This window comes from Pelecanus crispus, chromosome 8 (assembly GCF_030463565.1).
Source record: "Pelecanus crispus isolate bPelCri1 chromosome 8, bPelCri1.pri, whole genome shotgun sequence".
NCBI lineage: Eukaryota > Metazoa > Chordata > Aves > Pelecaniformes > Pelecanidae > Pelecanus > Pelecanus crispus.
The window spans coordinates 647,172-652,379 of NC_134650.1; positions in this window are offsets into that span (position 1 = coordinate 647,172).

Here is a 5,208-nt window from a genome sequence, read left to right on the forward strand (position 1 = left end):
TTTTCCCCAGATGAACAATCAAACGGTTTTGGGGCAGTGCAAATCCGTAAGAATCCGTTCCTCCCACCTCAGGCAAAACTCAGACATTAACGTATTTTGTAGTTAAATTAACAAGCCTCATTACTTTTCTCCCTGTCACATCAAACCCCACATGCTGACATTAAAGCTTCCACTGCATACAAATACAGCCTGAAAATACTTTCTTATAGGCCTACATATGCTCACAGTCGCATATACTTTTATCCGAATCTAGACTCGACTCCCTCTTTCATAACAGGGACATCAGCAGTTGCAAGCGTGCTTGTCCAAGAAGTCGTCCTCACCCTTCTTTGACCCACAGACACCCCAAATTCACGTTAAAAAGCGAAGAGCAGATGCAATTGTTGTCTGACAGATCTTTAGCCAGCAGAGAGCACACAGAGGTACGTTATGTTGAGTTGACTCCAAATAATTCTCACATGAATTACTAAAGTGCCGGAAATGTATAATTTATTAGCATTTAAATAAATCACAGAGCAGAAGTGCTCTAAGGTTATCGGTGCGAGATGCGCAGACTAGGGCTATGATTAACTCAAAAACGTCACTCGGTGCGGTGCTCTCCGCGGTGCTGCACCGACAGGATCAAGGCACAGCCAGACAAAACGGGGTTCCACTCCTAAAAAATAAGATGAATAACACCGCAGCGGTCAAACCCCGGCGCTGGGGTCGACGCTGGTGCCGGGCGGGTGCCTGCCTGGCCCTGGGGCTCCTTCCTGCACCTCCCCGGCGCTGGCAAGGGCTGTCCCCGGGCTGCCGGACGCACGTTTTCGCCTCTCGAGCGCTTGCAGCCACGGCCGTGCTGCAGCCTGCATGCCGTCCGTCAGCGAGAGCCGATGCAGCGCCCGACCGAATCGACCGCTCCCGGAGCAAAGGCGACCTCGACGGACACACGTGTCCCCGCATCACCCGCTGCCTGGCGCCGGGGCCGCTGCCGTCGCTGGCTGGCGCTGGGGCCGCTGCCGTCGCTGCCGGGGGTTTCCCCGCTCGCCTCCACCACAGCCGGCTGCACCCGGAGCGGGCACACCAACTCTTACAGCCTTGGTGCGGGCTGCAGTATATGGAGCAGATGAAATGCTTTTTGCAGTTCAAATCTGAAGGCTGTTTCTGACAAAAAGTCTATCTGCCAGATGCCATAAAGAAGTAGTGAAAACACTCTTGTTTTTCTTTTGCGGGAGGAAGGGGGGGAGACCCGGGGGAAGTGGGGCATTTAGGGATATCATCAGTTCTGCCATTTGAGCCTGCTGCGGGGACACAACAGGCCAAGGAAATCCCTCAGTCCTCCAGGTCCAGCCGCCCTTTGCTGCCCAGGTTTGGACGCCCAGCTTGTGAACCAGGGCAGGTTTATCTCAGCAGAGCGTCACCGCTGCCCTCTCAGAGCAAAAACCGCTCTCGCTGCGCCTTGGCGGTTCACCGCGACCGTTTCTGCCCTCCAGTCGCTGTGTCTCGCAGTGAACCCCCCGGTTTGTTCACGTGACACACGCAAAGCGGGAGCAATGGCAGCAAAAGTCTGCTTCGGCGCTGCCTGCCAGCGCCAGCCCCGCCAGCACCGACCTCCGCGGCGCGGCAAGGCCAGACCTCGCTCCCCCCCGAGGGCAAGCAGCACCGTGCGACTCGCTGCGTCACGCGCATCCCTGTGGAATCTCTTACGGCAAAGACATTACTGAACCGAAGCAGACACAGTCCCCACGCACGGGACCCAGGCGTGGTAAATGGATGCCGCTTTTGAGACGTGGCCAGAGTGGAAACGATCGCTCCTTGTCGAGTGCCAGAATGATCCTGCCTCGTGCATGCAACATGCATGCAACATTCATGCAACATTCATGCAATCACAAGTTTAAAACACAGAACATCAGCTTTTTCTACTTACACAATTTTCAGGTCATACGAAAGCTGCAAAAACAGAGCTGAGTAAGTTTGTAAATTTTCAATTTATACTAGGGTTAAAGGCAAGACAGCAAGCAGAAAATATTGAAAGTGTACAGAAGCAGTACATAAAAATCTGTATCACTGTAACCGAGTTTACCATTGTGAAAGCACGTTTAAGAGCAAATTGAAAATAAAATAAGCAAATAGCAGTAAAACGCATTAGATTTCCAGGATGACCATTGCTAGGGTCACAGAAGATATTGCTTTGGAATATATTTATCTGGAGATTAACGTAAATCCTGTTCTACACGGTTCCCAACAGATTTTTCTGCGTGTCTTTCCCTCCCTGGAGATGCAGCCCACCCTTCCGACGGGGACAGAGGAGGCTGGGGCAGCCGGGCTCGAGAGGGGAGGGAAGCAGCCTGCGGACAGCGATGCTACCGAACCCGCCCCAGCGCCGGCACTGCCGCAGCGCCAAGGGCACCCATGCCAGGGCGCTTCCGAACGAACGGCTGAGAGGAGCCCGGTGCTTGCTGACCATGGAGGCGTCACACTGCAGCGTCCCCTTATGACCCCTCACGATGAAAAATTATTATGGCGGAGAAAACAATCCCACGCTTTGGTTTGGCAAACGTTTTGTTTGTGCATTCAACCTACCCGATTACCGCTGCTTCTCCCCACAAAATCAGCTTTGACTAATTGCCCCCAAACGCAGCTCGGTGCCTTTCTGCACGCAGAAACCGACGCCTCGTCCGCTGGGCTGCTGCTGCTCTGAGCCCTCCCGAAAACAAACCCTCGGGAGCAGTTACCGGGGAAACACGGCGCTGGCCCTCCGCTCGTCCGTGAAAAAAGCGTCAACTGCTGAGCTCCAGTTGTCCAATGTCAACTTCACATGCCCACAGATTTATTAAAAATAAATCCTGGGCTGCATCCTGTTATGGAGCAACAACATCATGGCTTCAGATAAAGCAGGCGTTGAGAAGCTGAGCGGCACGCGGCCTCCCAGCTGTAAATCGGTCTCAGACAGCGTTTTAAGGGATAAAAGGCGACATTCCGGTCACCTCACCCGGCATTCTGCCTTTGAGCCGAGTGATGTGAAAATCTTTGCTTAGGTAATACAGGTCAGATACTTAAAATACGCAGATTCCTAAAGATGCAGATTTCAAATTTAAAAAAAAAAAAAAAATTAGGTAACTTTGGATCTGATGCTTTTACCTTTCAATGAAACCCGTCTCCAAATGGCAAGAAAATCTGCGAGATGCTGAAGCAATGCTGATGCCCCAAGGAGCAGAGGTGCGGAGATCCCCGCTCGGGAAGGATCCCTGCATCCTTCTGCCTGCTACAGGGTAGCCTTTAAAACGCTAAATTAGCGTAGGCTGGAGGAACTTTTCACCAATTCTTGTATTTATCTCCTAAAACTGAACAAAGGCCCTCCCAGTGGAGGTTCAAGTGCCCCTTAAAGGCTCGTTTTGTCCTTCCAGACCAGACACTGTTCCCACCGCCTGACCTGGCCCCAGCCTCCTCGCTGTCGGCCCTGCAGCGGTTCTCCACGCCTGGCTCCACGCCTCCAGGATCTAGCACGGATCAACCTACCTGAAAACAGGCAGCAACTGGAAGTTGTCTGCGGAACGATCCTGGGGAGAAAGAGAGAGCAAAAGCTCTAGCTATTCCATTTACATTTTGATCATCACAGTTGTAGATCCGTCATGGAAAAAGGCAGTGGAAGCGCTCATGGAAGGCTTCAGAGACGTCAAACTTACGTTTCCATTTTCAACCACACGCTCGCGTCAGTGGTCTCGTCAGCAAGGACCCAGACAGACGTTACGCAGCCTGCTCCACGGGCTGCTGAGACAGAACCGGGTCCCACATTGCAAGAGACAAGTTAAAATTACATTTCCATCTTTGGGGAACCTTTCTCTATACAGTTATTGTTGTATTCCAGAGTTATGGCTGCAGCTACTAAAGAGATTCTTGGCCTAATAATTATAGCAATAATTCACCTTCATGTATTTGTTCAGTTAAAATAGTTACTTAACACATCCTGCTTCTTCAAAGTGGCTTCCAGCAAGTTTCTGATCCATCGCTGTAGGAAGAGCTGTCATACGGTACGGTACTGGACAGCACTCCCTTACTAGTGGGACATTCAGATATTAGAAACAGCTTGGGGGGAAAAAAAAAAATCTAAAGACACACACAGAAAAATGCTAGCCCCCTTTCAAGTTCTTTTTATTCCCTTTTGCCATTAAAATGAATTTTGATCACGTAGGAAGAAAAAAATATTTTGGACTGAATGCCAAACATTTCCTACTCAACGTCAAGACTCCGCCTCCTTGAAGGACTTGATTGCATCTTGCAGAATGAGGATTATTTGGTGGTTATTGACAGGAAAGCAGACTGTGGAAAGATTCTAAAGTTCAATTACTGGCAATGAGAAAGTGTCCAAAAGCCACGGGTTATCATGAAGAGGCTCCTTAACACAGAAAAGCCTGTTCATGTTTTAAAACATTTACATTGCAGGACCACAAAGGGATGCGAGGGAGATGGCGATACAAATAGTTATTAAACACACTAGCAAGGCCCTTCCTCTCTTGCCCCTATTCCTCAAAATGAGTGCAGCGAAGATAGGAAAAAGGAAAAATTCCCACCTTTGTAAAATTCCTAGTCTATTTTCAAAAAAAATCTTATCACAGGACACTAACAATACAGGTAAGAAACGGGAATGCCTTTGCATTTTTTTTTCTCTTGAAAAGGCTTTTAAAAAACTTGGATCACAAACATTTACATTCATGAAAACAACACAGGAAAGAGAAGGGAATAACGGAAATCAGCGAAAGAAGCAAAGACCAAGAATAAAGCTAGTAACAGAATAAATTAGTTTTCAGACCAAATTGCCAGGGGGTTAGAATTTGCATGTGTATAATTTAATGTCTTGTACACGCTACTTTCAATAACCCAGCAATACTGCAAATCTGTAGAAGAGACCATGGAACCCACCACGGTCTATAAAACATTTTCCATTTTCTGTTAAACTTTGAACCTTCCCCAAAATGTCAAATAGCCTTTACTGGAATCCCTCCCACCCCCATTGTAGCCTCCCCCCCAATTTAGCTGTCTTAATTGGTTCTATTTCAGAGCACCGACACACTTGAACATTTTTCTCCTTGCTATGAAGTAAGACAAGCTTGCACACACATTCCATACAAATAAATACCCCCTTCACACATGTACTTCCCCCCAGAAAAAGTGATAACGCTCTTTTTGTGATAGTTGTAATTTTTTTTGAATGGTTCTGCTGTCCAATTT